This window comes from Ambystoma mexicanum, chromosome 3p (genome assembly GCF_040938575.1).
Source record: "Ambystoma mexicanum isolate Mex_15411 chromosome 3p, UKY_AmexF1_1, whole genome shotgun sequence".
NCBI lineage: Eukaryota > Metazoa > Chordata > Amphibia > Caudata > Ambystomatidae > Ambystoma > Ambystoma mexicanum.
Genome location: NC_090925.1, coordinates 1,229,570,240 through 1,229,590,596, shown reverse-complemented (window position 1 = coordinate 1,229,590,596; position 20,357 = coordinate 1,229,570,240).

Here is a 20,357-nt window from a genome sequence, read left to right as displayed (position 1 = left end):
GACCTGTCATTCTTTCCTACCCGTCAGAAAATCCTACTGAGAGCTAGCATTGGGCAACCCACCCAGGAGTAGGAAAAAGTGACGGGGTAGGAAAATCTGACAGCCTGACCTGTCATTTTTTTCCTACCCGTCAGAAAATCCTACCGACAGCTAGCATTGGGCAACCCACCCAGGGATAGGAAAAAATGATGGGGTAGGAAAATCTGACAGCCTGACCTGTCATTTTTTCCTACCCGTCAGAAAATCCTACCGACAGCTAGCATTGGGCAACCCAACCAGGGGTAGGAAAAAGTGATGGCGTAGGAAAATCTGACAGACTGACCTGTCATTTTTTCCTACCCGTCAGAAAATCCTACCGACAGCTAGCATTGGGCAACCCAAAAAGGGGTAGGAAAAAGTGATGGGGTAGGAAAATCTGACAGACTGACCTGTCATTTTTTCCTACACGCCAGAATATCCTACCGACAGCTAGCATTGGGCAACCCACCCAGGGGTAGGAAAAAGTGACGGGGTAGGAAAATCTGACAGCCTGACCTGTCATTTTTTCCTACCCGTCAGAAAATCCTACCGACAGCTAGCATTGGGCAACCCACCCAGGGGTAGGAAAAAGTGACGGGGTAGGAAAATCTGACAGCCTGACCTGTCATTTTTTCCTACCCGTCAGAAAATCCTACCGACCGCTAGCATTGGGCAACCCACCGAGGGGTAGGAAAAAGTGACGGGGTAGGAAAATCTGACAGCCTGACCTGTCATTCTTTCCTACCCGTCAGAAAATCCTACTGAGAGCTAGCATTGGGCAACCCACCCAGGAGTAGGAAAAAGTGACGGGGTAGGAAAATCTGACAGCCTGACCTGTCATTTTTTTCCTACCCGTCAGAAAATCCTACCGACAGATAGCATTGGGCAACCCACCCAGGGGTAAGAAAAAGTGACGGTTGGGGTTGTACTGCACAGGTGAGCTAGGGCGGGTAGATTGTATGCTAGTAAGAGTTAGGGTGAGTGGAATGTTTTTTTTTTGTGGTGAGCTATGTTGTGAGCTAGGGTAGGTCGGTGTTATGCTGGGTAGCTAGGGCGGAGTGACGTTGTTGGGTAAGCTTGTGTAGGATGCGGCAAAGTGGTTTGTTGAAGTTTGGTGGGGTGTGTGAGGTCGGGTGAGGTGTGAGGGAGGTTGTGTGACTGGGGAGAATGGGGCGCTGGGGTGAACTCATGTTTTCTGGGGTGCTTTGGCAGTGGTTGGAGAGGTGGGCTGCTGGGATGAGCTATGTTGAATGAGTTGTGCTTGTTTTTATTGCATTTGCATTGGGGGTGAATGCTTGGCTGAGCTAGGGTTCCTGGGTGTGGTTGGTTGTGTTGGGGTGAGGTAGGTTTGCTGGGGTGAGCTAGGGTTTGTTAAGGTGCGCAAGGGTGGTTGGGGTGCTGGGGTGAGCCGCATGTGTTGCAGTGATATAGCCGGGCTGGGAGTGATCAGGGTGTCATAGGGTATGGGGTGGGCTAGGGTATGGAAGTGAGCTTGGGTGGGTTCTTAGGGTGTGTGTGTTGGTGTGATGCTGCAACGAGCAGGGGGATTCTAGGTGAGGAAGAGTGGTTAGAGGGTTAGGTGTGATCCTGGGGTAACAAGTGTGGGTGAGCTATTGAGATGCTTGGGTGGGTGGACTCCTGGGGTGAGCTCTGGGTGGGTTGCAGGGCACGCTGGGTTGGGTGGGTGGTGTGTTACTTTGAGGTGACCTAGCGTGTGTGAGTGGGGTGTTGGGGTGAGCTATGGTGTTCTGGGGCTAGTTATGAAAAATGAGTTGTTGTGCCTGGATGAGCTAGGGTAGGTGGGTATTGTGCTAGGGTAAGCTAGGGTCCTCAAGCGTATATGTGCGATTGTTAGCCTAGGTGGGAGGGGTCATGGGGTCAGTGAGGTGGTGGGGTGATTTTTGGATGAGGCGAGCTAATTTGATGAGGTTGGGTGAGCAGGTGACATGGTTGGATGGGTTCTGTAGATGGGGTGATGTGAGGTAGTGGGGGGTTGGTTTGGTTGAGGAGAGGTGGTGGTTGGGTGGAATTAGGTGTATTAGTGGGGTGATTGTGGCCGGTCTGAGATTTCTGGGTGAGGGTTTAGGGTGAGGTGAGGTTGTTGGGCCAGGCTGGGTGGATGAAGTAAAGTAGGGTGGGGTGGGGTTGGGTGTGGTGAGCTTTAGGCTGGCCTTCGCTAGGGTACAAGGATGGAGGAAGGGCAAAGCTGAGGCAGGTAAATTGTTGACCAGAACTACGGTTCCCGAGGGCGTTCAACCTACCAGCGCTTTGAGGTCATACCAATGATATATAGAGCGCTATATAAATACCAAGTAACATAACATAACATAGAACTGGGGTGTGCTCAGATGGTTGGGATTCACTATTGGGCTGATCTAGAGTGAGTGGGTTTCAGTGCTAAGGTAAACTAGACACCGCCCTCCTTCATGCCACGTTCTTCATTCTGCCCAGCGCAACTAACGTTCTTCTGTTCTCAGCCTTCTTGACTTGTCAACGGTTGTCGACACTGCTGATCACTCCACTCTCCTGTCTTCCCTTGCCTCACTTGCTCTCTCGTGCTGTCCTTCGTTGGTTCACCTCTTACCTTTCGTATCAATCTTTTTGGTATTCTGGTCTGGCTCTACACCTGACTCTCGTCCTCTCCAATTTGGTGTCCTGCAGGGTTCTGTGCTTGTCCCTCTTGTCGTCTCCCCTTATACACTCCCGCTCTCCTATCTCATATCTTCCTTTAATCTTTGCCTCATTTCTGTGCAGATGACACCCAACATTTTCTCCTCTCTTTCTAACTTTTCTAACTCCCTTGAGGCCAATGTCTCTGCTTGCTTCTCAGCTATTAAAACTCTGAATCCACACCCACTTTCTTCACCTTAAAGCCAGTCAAAATCCGAGCTTCTATTTATTCCCCTCCTCCACTCTATCAACCTCTGCCTACCCTTCTGGTATTTCCTTCCCACCTGCTTTAATCCCCTTTATTCTACTGTGAGAAATCTTCGTGTAATCTTTGAGTCTTCACTCTCTTTCACTACTCATATCTCTACTACTGCTTTTATTATTGATATGATGGTATCTTTTGGGGCGGACCTAGCTTTGAGAAGCAACAGAGCACTTTACAAAAGTATACAACAATACAGATACATAACGGAGCTCTTTACAGAGGTATACAATGCATAACAGAGCTCTTTAGAGAGGTATACAACAATACATATGCATAACAGAGTGCTTTTCAGAGGTAACAACAGAACAGATACACATCGGGGTGTAGGATACATGGGAGCACAGAGGAGGGGTACAGCTGTACCGGGTGGTGTTGAGGAGAGAGGCGGGCGCCATCTAGTGAGTCAGGTGGTGCAAGGGGCGATGTGATGGCCTAGGTGTTGAGTATGAGCGACTCCTTGAAGAGGTGGGTCTTGAGTTCCTTTCTGAATTGTAGGAGCGTGGGGGTGAGTCTGATGCTAACAAGGAGGAGGTTCCATAGTCTTGGGGCATAGACAGAGAATACTTTTTTCTGGCCCTTTCCTTTCTGCAGCGGTGGATTTCAAGTCTGCACATGTTCTGGCAACGTCTGCTTGTGCGGCCGCTATCACCTTTATAACAGTTGTCGTGCCCGTCCCTTCTGGTCTCCTGTCTCGCCGTCCCTTCCGCTCAGGTTGTCGTGCCCGTCCCTTCTGGTCTCTTATCTCGCCGTCCCTTCCGCTCAGTCTTCAACTCCTCTATTCATCTCATGTTTTCTCTTCCTGCTCATGATTCCTTTAGCAGTCACCGATGCTCCAATTTCCTTCTTTCATTTGACAACCGACTTCTCTTTCACTTTCTCTGCACGGTCTTCATGGCCTTAATGGGCCTGCTCCTTCCTATCTTGCCCTCTTAACTCTTTCTACCTTCCTGCATGTTCTCTTTGTTCTGAACCTCTTCTCCGTATCTCTGTCCGCAAATCCCCTGGGCTCCATCCCGGTTTTGCTAATTTTTGTTACTTGCTCCCATACTTTGGAACTCTCCCTCTCCCTATCTGCTCTGCCCCCTCTTTTCATCGCTCCTGTGCTGCCCTGAAAAATCATTTGCTTTCACTATCATAATTCGTGATTTCCGTTTATTTTACTTGTCATATTATTATTTAACCCTTTAACTGCCATGGGTTTTTCCCCCCAGTGCCAAGGCCTTTTTTGGTGATTTCGGTATGTGGCCATTCAAATCCTTGTAACTGTTTTGTTACATGATATATCTCGGCCAAATTTGGCTCCTTTTTTTCCCACATGTAGGCAGTCGTAACGCCACCCAGGAATCCTAGGTTGCTGTAGGGGGGGGAGAGAAAATAAGCAAAAAGTGCGAAACGTTTGGGTTTTTTCAAAAAATGCCAATAAAATGATGTACAAAGAAGCCTGTGGTTTTTCCTTGTAAGAGCTAGGAACAAATGGTTTGCTGTGCTGAATTCCCCAATTTCCTGGCTTTCAAAAACAGGTTGAGTGGAAACGAAACATCATTATTTTGATGTGGTTATCAACTGTTTTGTGAGAGGTAGGCGATTTTGGCCATTTTTGCCAATTGGACATGCCTGGACGGAATGGAAGAAAAGGGTAGGAAAGCCAAATTGGAGGACAGAAAGGCATATATTTCTGAAAAGTAGACAAAATTCCAAGTTTAGGAAGGGGTGATTTGCGTAGGTCAGGCAACAACTAGGTAGGGGAAAATGCCATAGATTGGGGGAAAAGCGGGAAAATGACCGAAAAAAAAGGTATGTGTCGGACATGGTTGGCTTGGTACAGCAATGGCTTTTATGAATTTTGAGAAAAGCAATGCTCCGCTAAATTCCCCCGACTCTTGCAGTTAGGAAAGCACACATTTTTTGTAGTGTTTTACTAAACAAGCAATACCACAAGCCAAACACTGAGCCATGGTACACAGGAGTTTTATGCTCACGGCCTGAACAGATGCACTTAGCAAATCGGGAAAACCAATGTGGTGAGGAACGGCAAGCATCCATTTTTTGAAAGAGCACAGGCAGACCTTTTCAAGGGTATGTGACTTGTGCAGGTTGCAAAAGTGTATGGTGCCTAAAGCAGCGACTAAATGTAGGTCACATTTCGGAAATTAAAGGGTTGTGTGACAAAGGGCACCATCAAATGGGTGAAAACGTTATGAAAACCACACAAACACAACAAATGTTATACCTTTCTGTGTTCCCACAGGTGTCCCGATGAAAACGGTACCTCACATGTGTGGGTGCACCTACCTTGGCGCCAAGGGGAAAGCCTAAAACAAAGGTAACTCCAAGTCTTTTTTCACACCTGAATTTCACACTCTCACATCATACACATATGGGCCTCGGGGTGTCCAAGCCACCAAGGAAAACAGGGAACCCCATGCATTTCCGAAAAGAGGACACCCGTGGGAATCCACAGAGATCTGCCTTGCGCATATTGCCCCAGTTTTTATTAGCCACAATCCCCGACAAAGTGTGATATTTGGTGCGAAAAAAAACAATTTTCACTTTGTCTGGGGTTGGGGGTAATAAATGTTGTGCCGCTTCGCGCAAGTCAGACCTCTGTGGATTTCCAGGGGTGTCCTCTTTTGGGAAATGCATGGGGTTCCCTGTTTTCCTTGCTGGCTTCGACACCCTAGGCCCAAATCTGTAGGTTGCCCACATGAACAAACTGTGCTGTGGCGAAAGGCTTGGGGTTACCAGCGGGTTACTCTTTTCCTTTTGCGCCCCCAGTAGGTGCACCCACACATGTGAGGTACCCTTTGGGGTGCCCCACAGCCCCCCCTAAAAAGCGTTCCACCATTTTTACACTTTTTTCCTTTGGTAACCCAACTCCCCTTGGTGCAGAGAGGCACATTGATGTGCCAATCTGGCCCCAGAGTGCCCAAACCTTACTGCTCCACCCACTGGGGGGCCTGTCCCACAATTTCTTACTTGCCAAATATTGCTCGCCAACCGCTATTGGCGAGTACAGATTTTGAGGCCTGGACACAACATTTATGTTTTAAATATATATATATATATAGATATAGATATATATATATATATATATATATATTTATTTTTTTTTGTAAATGGAGCTATAATTAACACACAAGAGGCAGTGAAGACATAATGCAATGGTGTTTTAATGGTGTTTTAATGCTATTAGGGGGGGGAGCAGGAAGATATTGTTAGTAATCACATAAAAGCTGATACCAGCATCTAAAAAAATAAAAATACATTTTTTTTAAAATAAAAATCACAAAAATTATATATTACTGGGCCTGCGGTAGCAGCCTAGTAGTTATGGTTACGTTGCTAAACCCATAGGAAGAGCACTTTTTGGGTGGCTTATAACTTCGTCCCTCGAGACGAATCCTCACCAAACTTTGCAAAAAAAAGTAGTTGACCCACTCAGAATTTTTTTTCCAAGTTTGGTGACATTTCATCAAGGGTAGGGGCAAAGTTATAGTATTTTTTCCATAGACATGATGGGAAAAAACTTTGCTCACGCCTACAGCCCGAACCGCTGGACGATTTTTCACCAAATTTGCGGCAGGAGCGGCGGCTTGGTGCGGAAAGCGTTCTTTTGTTAATTTGGTGTAAATCCGTCCAGTATTTTTTTTTAAACGACCAGAAGGTAAGTACAAAAATGTGTGATATCTGTGTCCGGTCTGCGGACACACTTCCCTGTTCGGTCCGTGTACTGGCCTCTGATTGGCTTAGAAGGCAACGTGGTGTCCGCGGATATCGGAGCGCCCACTGATTGGATGATGAAAAGTGCAAAGTGCGTCAGATTTTTGGAAACGCCCACCATCTTGGATTCGAGGACAGCGGCCGGTGTCCGCGGACATTGCAGTAAAAACATATTAAAAAACACAACATTGCACTTGTCAAACTTATCAAATAATCTCTGGGGAGGTGAAGGGTGATGAGGATGGGATGGTATATGGCTGCAGGAAGCAAAAAAGCAGGTGTTTTTTGCTGTAAAAGTCAGCAAACAGTCCTGTGAAGTTCGCATACACATCTGCATTACAGGGTTGGTGAAAAACAGTTCTTGGATGGCTTATAACTTTGGCGCCACTTAATGAAACTGCATGGAATTTAGCAATTATATTCTTGACCTGATTCCGAATGAGTCTGCAAAGTTTGGTGGGATTCTGTCGAGAGGGGGCAAAATTAGAGGGGGGTTCCAAAACTATTGTAAAGGCTTATAAATGTGGTGCAATTTGACAAATCTACACAAAAGTTTGCAATAAGATTTTAGATAGTCTGAATGGATTTTGTCATGTGGGGGCTAGTTTATATGACTATTGTATGTGCATACATTTGACACATTTGAAAAAATATAAAATGGGTGGATTTCCAGCAAACTTGTGTAAGGAGCATTGGCAAGGACCTGAAAGCATGGTTTTGCAGATGTGCCCAGGTTTTATTTTTTGACAAGTGTCATAATGTAGGTACAAAAAATTGTGATATACCTTTGGTGACAGAGGTGTAGCCTGTGGCCATGGGCAGTGGCCAGATTGTCCAGGTCATGGAATAAGGTCATGATCCGGACAATCTGGCTACTGGCCATAACCACGAGGGACAACACATGGGGTTAAAGCAGACATGTCCAACTGGGACTGGCTTTCTGGTAAAGTTATTCAAAATTGGGATAGGTTTGAAAGGGAAGAAAAATGTGCTTGTGGTAATATGGTCATAGGGTTCTCTTTTTGCCTTCTGCAGGCTGCCATGGAAAGCGAAGAGGGGCCCTGTATGGAAACCTGCCTTCCCTTTCTATGGTGGCCATCTTAGAAAAGGATTTTCCTTTCTACACGGGGACGCCACAGGTATCCCGGTGTAGGAAGAAAAATCCTTTTTTTAGCACCCCTTGTTAGTCTCTTGTAGGGACTTTTAATCAAAATTAATTTTACATGTGATGTCATCAATGACATTTGTGTTGTCATCTTTGATGTCCTGGTGTTAGTCTTAGCAGTGCATGGTGGTGGTGCCAGTTATGGTTGCTTAGCTTACCATAACTGGTGAATTTCTAGGGTGTTTCAGTTTTACTTGTAACCATAACCATAGCTCTCAACCATTTGGGTCGCGAAGGCGGGTGAAAACACCCGATTTTAGTTTTGGCGGGTGAGACGCCCATTGAAATGAATGGGCGTGCTGGAGGCTTGGCGGGTGAGTCAGCTGTTTACAAGGCGGGTGACACCCGCCAAAAGCGTGAGAGTTGAGAGCTATGCCATAACGTCCCCCAACGTAGATATGATTAGCTGTCATTTCAGAGTAATTTTGTTTGTGCAGTATGGATGTTCTAGATAGCTACCCTATAAAACAGAATTTGTAGCGTTTCACTCTATACGAGGATAACATACAGAGATAAAATGATATTTCTTCAGGGTTCAAAATTGCTGGGCGCTATTTAGCTCCTGCTTCTAGCCAAGGGAAGCATGGGTAGCTTGAAAACAGCTACTTTTGGCACCCCGGGCCAACTGGTGCATTGCAAACAGATATGTGATGTTAACTTTGAGTATGTTAATGAAGAATGATTAGGCACATCAAGGCATAAAATAAGCAGCGTCACATAGCAATTTTCTATGAAATTCTGTAGGTTTGCTAATTAAATTGATACTTGTGTACCAAAGTTAACCATTTAAGTTACCCTGTTCAATGAAAGCACTGCTCCCCCTGAATTCCTCTCTGGATCTCAAAGCTCTTGCCACCCTCTTCTCTGTTCACTGCAAGTTCAAAGGGACTAATGGAGAGAGAGTGCAATAGTAATCATCTCCTTCACGCTTAAGTGCCAAAGGCCTGTGTGAGTGGTAGGCAAGATGTTTTTTTCTTTTTCAAACAATTGAAAACCAGAAGTATCTGGCTAATACTTTTATTAAGCTAACTATATCCACTGCTGCAAAGACCAGTGTGTGTAACTTTATTAAAAACAATCATGCAATTGCATTCCTAACAATTTTAGTTGTTGCATAATGCACAACTACAGTATTGCCTCTGTAAAACACTGCATAGTCTCCATGGCTTAAAGTAAAGTCAAGGTTAGTGTATCTGAATATCATACTGTTAACTAGATTTTTGTTGCTGGGGGATGGGCAGGTCGAAGATGCATCACATTAATGAGTTAACACTTAGGAAAATGTACATGATCACACAGCTAACTGCTTTTAAGGGCAAATCTAATTCTGTGACCTGTCGGTTGCATTCTGTGCAACTGGCGCTCAACACAGAAACGGTTTTATACCACATACCCTGAAAGTGAGATCCCAGCAAACTACAAGAGTCCACCTAGTTTGACCAGTTCTCTCTACTTAGTCTCTTACTTTCATTCCTCTTACATAATGAATACACTAGGCTAACTAGATGATTACGCAAAAGAACGAGCAACTGTTTCGTCCAGGCTGTACATCGACACATCAAATGCAATACCACACACTGTAGTTAGTCTCCAGTGCTCACCTTGCTCTATGATTAGGATTGCTATAATATATATATATATATATATATATATATATATATATACATACACACACAAAACTTTTATGTGACATTTACTTTTTTGCAGTAAATGTCAAATAGGTTCCCCTGCACATAGCTGGCAGCAGTGTGCCAAACAAAGTTGGTTTGTGGAGACATGCACCATTTTACAGAAAGCGCTTTTGCATTTTTTTGTCACCCGTTGCTATGGTTCGAGTGTAATTCTTTTAGGTTGAGTAGGTAAACTAAATCACTTAACCTGCAGTTGTATTGGAATTATAAAGAACTTGCAAGGCCTGATTTGTCTCACTATCTTACTTCAGCGGTACACAAAAATAATGTTTTGATGCTAGATTTATATTTTGGATGCAAATAACTTCTGGTGACATTAAAAATATTGGTACAACATTGCTAATCAAACAGGTGTGTTTGCTAATCAATAAAATGTTAATTAGTAAACTCTGCTAATCAATTTTTAACAAATAAAATGTATGCCTTGCACATCCAGTACCCATTTCAACAAAAAGGATCATACGTAATGTGCAAAAAGTTAAAGTTTGCCTCTCTTGTAGAACTTAGAATTGCGATGCGCTGTGTACTCACTTCTGGCTCCCCAGCAGTAGCTCCTGCCTACTGGGTGATGCCTGACACCCATGAGCTGGTTTTAGCTCCTGCTCATTGAATTTTAATTTTAAACCATGTATTAGTTTGTCAGGTCCTCAAACTGTTACAATTTTCTTTAGTACAATACCCCTGGAAAATCAGGACCATGCATCAGGTAACCCACATATTTTCTGGATGTAATTCCTAAACCCCGACATGGGATTTCATGGTTCCACCAGTGCTCCAGATAAGATTTAGAAGTGGTGGTATTTTAATCCCTATTTTTTAAAGTGGGGGTGGGGGGGTCAAATTGTTTTTATGGAGTAGAAAAAAAAGTAAGTTCCATCCAAAGTGGAGTAAAAATGTTTTCACTCTAAAACCAATGTATTGTAATAAATATTTTTTTGCACTAGTTATTCATGCACATTAAAAATGTAAATTTGTACCTCCTTAGAACAGGCCCTAATATTAGTAGCGCTTCTTCCCGTGGCTCAATGTGTACTACTGATCTGAACATAACTGCAGACTGTGTGAAGGAAAGCAGGCTCCTATGTATCAAGTTTCTTATCTTTTTTGTTGGGAGCACTTTTACTCACCATTTCTTTTTTGGGGATTATTTACATATTTTCTTTTAGGGAGTAAAAGTGTCTGAAAACATTATCTGTAGGGTTGGTTCCCACTTATGTTGGTTATGGTCACTGCTTGTGGGGTAGAGCAGTGTTTTTTCAAAAGGAAGACGGAAAAACTGTAGACACAAAGAACAGTGAATACAGGTGAAGCAGGTCTGTTCCTGGCAGGTTTCTAATGTAAGTGGTCTTGTAGATTGTCCTTCTAAAACTACTGGTGGCCGCACTGCATGTGGATCTGTAAGGGAAAAAAAGGGGGGGCATAAGTAGTGTGGGAGAGGCAGGTGCAAAACCTGTGGTGTGGATAGGTGTAGGTTGAAGTACCGTTCTGCTTTCTTTCTATAGGGTTGGTGGAGAAACCAGGGAGTAGCTTTTCCAAAGAGGGAGCAGCCTACTACCCGACAGACAACAAGACAGTGCTTTGGATCTGGTTAGCCACGGATGTGGAAGAGTGTGAAGGGACTGAAGAGGAGAGTTTAGTCATGTTTTGGTTAATGTTGATATGCTAATGGGTAGGCCTGTGGCAAGGGAATGTTGGGGAGGGGCGTGGGTTGTAATGTGGTAGGAGAGCTTAGAAGGCAGTCCATTGGTCAGGGAAAGGCAGGAGTAGGCCTTACAATGGAAAATAATCTGCAACCCCACAATCTTATCAGTGGCCTCTTGCAGACGGATCCCATTTCACAAGCTCTCATTGTCAGTCTCAGTCACTCACTCACTGTCAGACTCTCTCATTCAGTCGCTCTCAGTCTTTCGCTCTCAGTCTGTGATACATTATATCCTATGTGCAACAAAACAAGAACCTGTGATTTGGTAGATGAGGGAAAGGGGCAGTTAAATAACTCCACTCAATTACCGTAAGCACATGCTAAGGGTTATTATCTCTTTCCATCAAACCCATCTTTGTATCCTCTATTGGATCCTGCATCTTGAGCTTAATATATAGTTTACACTGTTAGACCTGCCACAGAACCCTTACAGATATGAGGCCCAATTCACATCTAATGGCCTCTATGGGTACTCTCAAAATCGACCACATCTAATCAGTTAAACCACTGTATGTGGTCTTCACTGAGCACCTCAAGCCAATACCAGATGCTTGGTATTATGCCAGTCCTGTATATCTGAAGGTAGCCTTCTATTGAATGGCGACTCGTACTAACAAGGAACTGTTTGGTAATATTCTACTTCCTTATTTGTTCGTACTGTTTTAATAGGGTTAGCAAAGGTAGTCATGCTAAGCTATACATATGATGACAACCTCAAGAACTTTCCCATTTATTTCCCCAATTAAACTTTGATTTACTACTTCGAGGTGCTCCAATTACCACCATCTTTGTTTTTGTTGAATTGATCTCCATATTATTTTCTATAGCATAGGTGTGCAATGTTTCAATTGATCGCTGCAGGCCAATAGGACTGCTATCCAGGACCACAGTGTTGTCCACATAGGTGAGCCATCTGATCTCTTCCTTTCCTATCACAGTGGAGTTTCATCAAGGGTTTTAGCCATATCTGCTAGGCATATATTAAACAGTACTGGTGCTAATACACAACCTTGTCTAAGCTCTATGTATATATATCGTACAGGCAGGTGCTGGAGGAACAATCACGTTTACCTCTCCATTCACATTTCGTTCAACCCCAAGTCCCGTTATTTGTGGGAGCATGTAAGCACGGTGAACTTGCCCAAAAGAAGCACTGTCAGACTCAGAAAGTATCAACAGTAGGTAAGACACTAACGAGGCAAATATATATATATATATATATACATATATATATATATATTTATATATATATATATATGCATACCTAGCTCCAAAACTATGGAACAAGCTTGCCCCTGCCCTAAGAGCAGAAGGTTCTCTCCCTGCCTTTAGAAAAAAACTAAAACTACCACTACTATTTGTTGGACAATTGTCCTTTGCAATTGTACATTAATCATGCTGATATGTGTTTTTAGGTGTAAATCCTGCTGATATGTGTTTATAGGTGTAAATAAGTTTTTGTTCTCCCAATGTAACGAGTGCCACGATGCCCTCGGGCTGCTGCGCGCTCATCAAATACGAATAAATAAATAAATAAACAAACTCAGGTCCCATGAAACGTAAACATGAAATCGCTTTAGAAATTGAATAAGGTTTGTTGCAAACCAACAAAAAGCAATAAACGTATGGTTTAGGATATTAACGAGCTTTGCCACCAACGCGGGCCCAATATTATGCGAACTGGAATGAGTCACTGAGGATCAAGCTTCCAACTTTTTCCATACGCAATTTCGCTCTAAGCTAACCTTTTAGCACAACGCTTATTGAATGTAATCCACTACACGCAATAGTTGCTTGGGGCATTTCCTCTCTGGAAGTTCTCTTCACTGCGAACGTGGTGAAAGTTGTGGGTCAACAAAACACTCTACCGTGGTCCCAAGAAGAAACCATGCCCATTCGAACATGTCAACAGATAGCTTTCCACGGGAGTGAGGGGGGCGGGTCTGGCTATGTGCACGCTCCTATTAAGTACTTTGGTAACGACCTGGGTGGAAGAGGATGTTCAACATATATTAAAAAAAAAAAACACAAAATCTGTTGTCATCCGTCAGTCTCTTGAGGGGGGCGATCATCACCCACTCAGAATAATGAGAACCCAGCCTTGGTTGGTTTTCTGGCATTTTTAAAGTTATCTATTCCAGGCTTTCTAGCAGATTTGTCATTAGGCACCTCCGATTGTTATAAACACCACCTACCTATATCCAAAACATCCTGTAATTTAACACCGATAAACAGGCTTCCCATTTTAGCTTCCTGGCAAACATACTGGGCATAACATGAATAGATTAAATGAAAAGGGAACTACCGTGCCAACTGCTGAGCTGTAATGATCGGGCAACAGGAAGAACAGGTAGTGCCATCTAAGGCCTAAAATCTACGAGGAGAATCGGAGCCACTTTATAGCATAGCCCTTGGCCGTTCGCATTTGTAGCTGCACCCTGGGACATTGCAATGTGGCGACAGCCTGCATACATTTTTTGGAACGTCATTGCAGAAACATTTGCCCCCCCGCCCCCTAAAATGGCAAGAGATTCCTGAAACCATGGTCCTTTAACGGGCACTTTGCGAAGAACACCTGTCAGCGACAGACATTGCTCCACTCCAGTGCATCTTTTGCAAGGGTGGCTGCCCTTTATGGTCAGATCATCTGCCCTGACAAAACGTCCACTTATTTTACAGCTCAAGTGTGTTCATTTTAGATCAAAACGCTGGCCAGGTCCACGGCACGTGCACCGAAAGTCACTGAACGCAAGGACGGCTCTGACCTTGCATTGAAAGCCAGTGCAGCGAGTTCACCTTTCACATAAAAGCCATGCTACAAATCACAGAGAAGGATGCCAAGTCTGCCCTTTTTCGAGCGGCTGGCAGCCATCGTTGACATTTTTTCGAACGAGCAGACCCCCCCTTCCATCCCACAACAAAAGCCCGACTACGGTGCATGCCAATGGAGGGACTTCTATCCACTGCAATTTCTGGCACATTGTCACAAGATAAAAGTAACACTGAGACATGAGATGCTGGAATTAAAATGAACCGAAAAAAAAAAAACTACAAGTCATGACTGAGCATGCGCAGTCAGCCGGATTTATCACGAATATGTATGTGTATGTGAAATAAGTGCATTATTAACGTGATAATGATGCACTTACTTCACATACACGTACATATATATTTGTTATGTATACTTTCATATGTTTTGCACATTTAGTGCTTATTAGAATCCTGGGACTTTATGAAACACAGTGTCCGCTGTGTTTATCTTCCGGCGTCCGGTGGATTTGTGAGGTTAACAGGGCTTCTCCGTATTCTGTTAGTTCAGTGAGCCTGGCTCACATCAAGTTACAGAAACGGCACCCCTGGGACACCACAAACACAGGGACACCACATTCCTGCTGTCAAAAAATCCTATCCTTTAAGTACTGACTGAGCATGCGCACGCATGCTCAGTCAGCAAGATAGGATTTTCTGACAGATAGGAAAAAGTGACGTTACACCGGCAGATCCAATCTGCCCTCTGCAAGGACAGTGCACAGAGTAGATCACTCTTTGTGCTCAGTGCTTGCACAGGGCATTGCTTTGAATGCAAAATTCAGCGTTCCTATGCTTTTATTTTAAATGAAACCGCTCCAGAACGGTTTCATTTTAAAATAGTGTAGGATGAAGTTCAAACTTGCACTTTTAGTGCACTGCACTGAACGTTTCCCTAAACAGCAGGCACTAGGGTGGCCAACTCTTTGATAGTCTTTCTCAGGGCACTTGCCCACAAGGCAGTGATGACATCATGTCATTCACATTTGACCAGCCCCTTAATGTAAATATTTTTAATGGCTCTTAATTCCTGGCTTAATTGAAATGCAAATGGTTTGTCCTTGGGAGGTGATGGTCACGTTTTTAAATGCAAACATGACCATCAGGACTGCAGGAACAAAGCATTAGCATTTGAATTAAGCCAGGTGTCATAGCGTTACAGCTCGACCTGGAGGCTCAAAAGGAGCTGGGGCTGCAGAACCGCCCGGGGAAAGAAAGCAGCAGGCGGCAGAGCCATGCTGTGTAGATGGCCACTTCAGTTTGCAGAGGGGCTGTGCTGGACAACCTGCGTCCCACACAGCCACTGTGCAAACTGCAGGACAGAGTCCCTAATTGCAGGACAATCCCGCAAAATCCGGGACAATTGGCCACCCTAGCAGGCACATGTGTTTTGGGGTTTGTATTGTGCGTGGGAGGGTGCGGGGGTGGCAGTGGGGTTTGTGGGGAGTGGTAATGATATCATATTTTGGGTACACCAGTACCATGGAAGTAGTTTAAGTGGAATTGATATATAACTTGAAAAAGAAGTAGCATGAAAGAAATTGTGCTGTTTTAAACTATTATTTTGGACATTTCCTTTGATCGGAGGTCACCTGCCAGCTCTGCCCCTCTAAACCCTGCCTCCTCAGACACTGCCCACCCCAAAACTCCGCCCCCATCCCGGGCCTTGTGGGATCCCCCACCAGATTTTTTCCATTTCCAGCACTGCACAAGGTGGTGCCTCAAAGGATGCATCAGTACCGTCCCCGCAAGTGGCCCAACCAGGGTGCTAGGGCTGCGGGGGTGAGGAGATGTGAAAGGGAGTTGGCCCAGTAGGCCCCATTCATTGCATCGCAGTATGTTGCGCCTTGAAACACTTGCGTATAGGCGCGTTATATATGCCATATATCACCACAAGACCGCCTAGCAACTCAGCTTGCGGCCTCGAAAACACCACAAGGGGTGCTTGTGCCGCCGAGTGGGACAGCATAAGAAAGTCTCCCTTGCACAGGGAGGTGAAAGAACACGGCCAACGTGGGGGATGAAGACCAGGACAGCGGAGCAGGCCCATCATCTATGGCCAGACTGTCCCTATCAGCGTCCCAGAGTGAGGGGCACAGGAGCTCAGGCGTGGCCCGCTATGGGCCCCGAAGCTTCACTGGGTGCCTGTGCCTGAATTCGATGTCTCAGGTGCCCCTGCCAGAGATGTATTTCGTCACTGCCAAGGAGAACGACGACGCAGCTCAGGGGGACATGCTCCTATTCTACGCTGGCAGCGAGGTGCATCAGATTTTCAAGACATTGCAGCATTGAGACAACTCGTACAGCACAGCTAAAGAAATGCTACAGGAGTATTTCCGACAACTAGTCAACAGGGACTACGAGAGGTTCCGCCTACGGTAGGCCCACTAAGATCCGGCGTAGTTGCTGGACGCGTACCATGCTCGGCTACAGAGGCTAGCCATGACATGTTGGCTAGTTGACGAGGCCAACGAAATAAGAGCACAGATCATCCAGCACTGCTCATCAGCGGCACTGCGCTGCCAGATTCTAAAGGAGCCCGAAATACCCCTACACACAATCCGGGAGCTAGGTAGAACGCAGGAGCTGTCCACGTCCAGGGCTGCGCAAATGGACGTAGCGTCGAAAGGCTAGTGCAGGTGGTATTGATGAAGGGCTCACCAAGACCTCGCAGAAGATACAGGAGGCAGGGCACGCAGAGCGCACAAAAACCTCCAGAGGAGTGCCAAAAGCAGTGTGACGCGTGTGGTGGCCCGGTACATCACGACCAGCCATGCCCAGCAGCAGGAGCTACGTGCGGGCGGTGCAGCAAGGTCAACCATTACACCTTATGTGCAGAGTGCCTGGCAGTCCACACAAGCGTCTCGGCCGCCCCAACACCACGCAGGCCTCGGTACCGGCAGGTGGCCACAGTAGATGAGGACAGAAGGCGAGGCCTGGCACCCCTGTCGAGGATGGAAGGAGCAGGTGACATAGAAGAGGCGTTCTTTATTCCAGCGATATGCTTGGACTCTAGGCCGCAGCAAAGGAAGCCCCGATGCTTGATAGCCATCATGAACACGAGGATGTTGATCCTGGTAAACACTGGTGCCCACTGGTGCCTCGGTTAACGTCATGCCAGCGGCAGAGATCAAAAAGCTCTCACCGGCACCACCGTCATTGCAACGCCCGGCCATTCGCATCTTCACATATGGAGGCTCATCACCCCAACCGCTGGACGGGTTCTTCATCACATCGGTGCAGCACAAGGATATCACAATCCAGGCCACCTTCTATGTGACGCCGGTGGCGAAAGAGACCTTGCTCAGCTGTGCAACCGCGGAGGACTTAGGACTGATGCTTTTTCCCTTCCATATATATTGCCAGGACATCGGCTGTCTGCTAGCCCAGCTCCCAGGCCTATTCGAGGGAGTGGACTGCCTAAAAGGACAGGAGGTGCGGCTGCACGTCGACCCAACTATCCAGCCAGTGGCGCTGCACTATCACTGCGTACCACTCCACATGAGCCAAAAGGTGGAGGCTGAGCTCATCAAGATGGAAGGAACTGGCATCATCGAGAGAGTGGAAGGGCCCACGCCCTGGGTGTCGCTGATCGTCGTAACGGCTAAGCCAGCCAAAGTTCCCTGATGAGGTCCGCATAGGCGTGGATATGAGGCTGCCCAACTGGGCGATCAGTAGGGAGAGACATCCCACACCCACGCTCGACGACATCCTGGCAGATTATTCTCGACGTTGGACCGCAAAGCTGGGTACCATCAGGTTCCCGTGCACGTGGACTCGAGGGCCATCACTACGTTCTTCTCCCACATCGGCCTGTTCCGGTACTGACGGCTGAGCTTCGGAGTGTCATCAGCGTCCGAGGTCTTCCAGCACAACATCAGGGGCATGCTAGCAGGCCTCCTAGGGGTCCTCAACGTGAGCGACGAGGTACTGGTGTGCTCGCAGTCACCGAAGAAGCACATGGCCATGCTCATCACGGTACTCGAGACCCCTGTGGACGACACTGTTTGTTTATTTATTTGTAGCGCGCGCCGACCCGAAGGTGTCAGGGCGTGAAAACAAGAATACTTTAAGCTTACCTACATAGTTCCAAGGTTACATAGTCACAGAGCTACAGGGCAACAGGTAAGTACAACAATACAGTATGTAATACATATTCAGTTATCCGTATGGATCCACAGCTGAAGCACAGGGTCCAATCTAGGTTGCAAGGTCAGGTACTAGGAGTAGCCGGTAATACTGGAGCTACAGATCGTTTTCTTTAAGCCACTTGATGTTTAATTGAAAGTGTGGGTAGGATTGATCAGTCCTTAAGGTTGGCGGGAGGGAATTCCACAGTTTGGCTGCTTTAACAGGGAAGCTGTTCCCTTCGATTGTAGTCATTTTAAAAGGGGGAACTGATACGCAGTTTGTGTAGGCTGCTCCGGTGGGTCTTGTCGTGACTCTTCTTTTGAACCTCTTTGTCAGGTAGCTAGGGGCTAAATTGTTGAGGCATTTAAATGTTAGGGAAGCAGTTTTAAGTCTGATTTTGTCAATAGTAGAAAGCCAATTAGATTGTCTTCCAATCGTTGATATGTGTCCTCTATTGGGCATTACTAGGGCTGCTCTAAGGGCATTATTTTGCAATATTTGGATTTTCTTAGTAATGTATTTATTAACTCCCAAGTAGAGAGCGTTGCAGTAATCCAGTTTGGACAAGCACAAGTGCTCTTGCCAAAGTGGTGCAACTGATTGTGTATAGGTATGTTTTAGCTGATCTAATCAGCTTGCAAGTATAAGCTGTGGATGATGCCATAGCGTTCACTTGTTTTGCTAGTGTAAGGCTAGAATCGAGGTAAAAACCTAGCGGTTTTACCTATTTAGCAACTTTGATTGTATGTCCATCTATAACAAATGCTGTGTAGTCCTGGCTAAGTTTCTTGATGTTAGGTGTCGTCCCCAGGATGATGTGTTCCGTTTTGTCATCATTCAGGCATAGACCATGAAGTGCCATCCATCCCTGGATGATGAGGTATATCCTATTCACCAAGGCCAAATCCTGTTCGTAATCCCTCGTAAATGGGGTGTGAATCTGGGTGTAATCTGCATAGTTAATGTAGGTGACACCTAGAAGGTCCAGATCATCAAACAGGGGCTTGGTAAAGATGTTATATATGGAAGGGGAAACGCATGATCCCTGGGTACCAAACGTGATGGGAGTGGGGTGAGCAGCTGCTGTGGTGGAGAAGACCCTCATAGTTATTTCGCTTAGAAATGATTTCATCCATGCTATGGCTTGAGGCGTGAAATGCGCTGATGATTCTAAGTGGTTACAGAGTACTTTGTGGTCCACCAGGTCAAACGCTGCTGAGATCCAGGAGGAGAAGTAAGGCAGCTTTTCCCTGATCTCTAAGCTCGTCGACCTGGGCCTTAAGATCAATAAGTACTGTTTCAGTGCCGTGCTGTGGTCTGAAACCTGATTGCCGGGTGCCTAGGAGTTGGTGCAGCTCCAGATACTTCTGTATCTGTAAGTAGGCCACTCTATCTAGTATCTTTAATAGGAATGGTACAGTTGTGATTGGCCTAAAATTTGTGGGTATAGTTGGTTCCAACGGTTGCTTTTTAAGAAGATGGAGGAACAAAGATTCTTTAATATTGTTCGGTATGGTACCTGAGGTGAATGAGGCATTGATAAGTTTAGAGATAAATTGAGATAATTTACACTGAGGCCACAGTTGAGCTGGTTACCCGGGCGGCAATCCCAAGGTCCATGTTGGTCACTGACGTTGTGGAGGTATCCCGCCAGGGCTCAGGCATGCAGGAACTGACGGAGCAGCTACAGTCATGGTGATGAAAGGATTTTGTTAGCATCACGCAGACCTGAACGCCCGAAGCGCAAGCCTTCCTCAGGGGCCTATGGAACGTGAGGAAGAAGCTCACGATAGGGCCGGAGCACGTACTGCTCCAGGGGATGCAATTGGTGATCCTTGTGTCCCTCCAGAGAATTATGATAGACCTCGCCCGCGTGGGCCACCAGGGAGTGACCAAGACAGTGGCGAGGCTTCGCAAGAAGGTGTGGTTCCCAGAGTTGAAGAGGAAAGTGGACGACTCTGTCACGGTGTGCACCTGGTGCCAAGCAGTGAGGCCCCTTGCCAAAGAACCCCCATCACGTCCCTGGCGCGCACGGAAGCCCTGTGGAAAGCCCTTAGCATGGACTTTGGAACTGTACTTCAGTCTCAATTTATCTTGGTGCAACTGGATGAATTCTCAAGGTACTATGTAGTACACTTTGTGGGCTCCACGGCGGTCAGGGACGTCATACCGGTGCTGAAAGAGAAA